Source organism: Buceros rhinoceros, unplaced genomic scaffold (genome assembly GCF_000710305.1).
Source record: "Buceros rhinoceros silvestris isolate BGI_N320 unplaced genomic scaffold, ASM71030v1 scaffold37242, whole genome shotgun sequence".
Taxonomy (NCBI): domain Eukaryota; kingdom Metazoa; phylum Chordata; class Aves; order Bucerotiformes; family Bucerotidae; genus Buceros; species Buceros rhinoceros.
In genome coordinates, this window is record NW_010401294.1 from 2,362 (window position 1) to 3,936 (window position 1,575).

Sequence of the window (1,575 nt, forward strand, 5' to 3'; positions counted from 1 at the left end):
CTTAATAGATGAAGAATTAATAACAAGTGACGTCTGATAACAGGGCATTCCCATTCAGAGGCAAAGGCTCTTTTTCCAAAGCTGCTGAACACTTACACATTCATGGATTTTTACTGGACAGAAAATTTACTGGCAGAAGAATCATTCAGGATCTTCAAAAATATGACAAGGAGATTAAACATCTTTGTTAAAACAAGTGACTCCTCTGAAGAGAAAACACCCCACAGTTTATAGTCACATCTTTTAAGACACACAAACTGCCAATTTTTATAATTCACGAGCATCCTGACTTCCTGTTCCCCGTTGCCAGTCAGAATACAGCCTTCTTCCACATTTTTTGCTCTAGGAGGTTGATCCTCATCTCTATCCGTAAGAAAGTTGTTTTGTTTTTTTAACCACCTATTTTTAGGACTGTCTTTAAATATTAAAATATCTTCTTTACCTTCCCATGCACATTTCCTCCCAGACTTCCTACAGAGCTGAGCAGCATTTTAATAGAGACAAGACTTAAAGGAAAACCTGACCTTACAACACACAAACCAAACGTGAAGAAACGCCTCCCCTGTAGCAGCGAGTCCTGCTGCAGCTCCCGGGAGCGCTGCCTAACCCCCCCTCAACAGCAAAGTCCAAGGCAGGGGGTGGAAGGTGCTGTGCGAGGGCTGGGCACAGGCTGCCTGGCCGCACACCTCCTCAGGGCCACTGGCACCCCAGGGTGGCTGCGGGGGCGATGGGCAGGCAACACTCCCGCTCACCGGGAACCCCCCCGAGCAGGCACCCCCTGAGCTGTTAGTTACACTGACCCCTCCGCTGGCCAACAGCCACGTGTCTGTCTAGACTTACACTGCCAGTTCTCTAGGATGGGGATTATTCTTTGTGAAAAACGCCTACCTGATACGATAGTGAGCATATATTTAGTTTTAGTCACACAACTAATCCAAGAGATCAAAATACCAATTAGATTTAATGAGGTTTTTAAAAAATTGGCCCCTGTAAGGTGAGGCATTAAAAAGCAAAGCTCAGAATTTACAAGGAGCAGCCAGCAGCGTTGCGAAGCAAGCGGTAGGTGGCAGAAAGCGTCTACCGAAGAGAATTCGGACTACATCAACCAGAGAACTCCCAGCTGTTCCCAACCGAACAGCCACAGCATCAGCCTTTACCTTGTTATTTACGCTATGTGAGGTCACAGCACACAGAACAGAACCAGACAAAATACTCTGCAGCCGTTTTCCAAAAGGAGACAAATGTTTGCCTTATGTTTGCCTTATGGCAAAGCTAGCACCCACAGCCAAAAAGACCGATTTCACTGGGTTAAAAACGGGCTCCCGTAAAGCTGCGCAGTATAGGCGGGGGAGCCCAAACCGAGCATCCAGGTTAACGGCAAAGACGAAAGCGTGGGAAACCAAGATTACCCGCTTCACAACGGTAATTCCTAAAATCTTACAAAATAAAAATCCAAAGAGTTACTGCACAGGTAAGTGTTCTGCTGCTACGGCTTGAGAGTTTAAAAAGTGAGTGCACTGAGCATGAAATGGTAAAAAAAAAAAAAAAAACTGTTCTAAACTGCCCTTTTTTTCT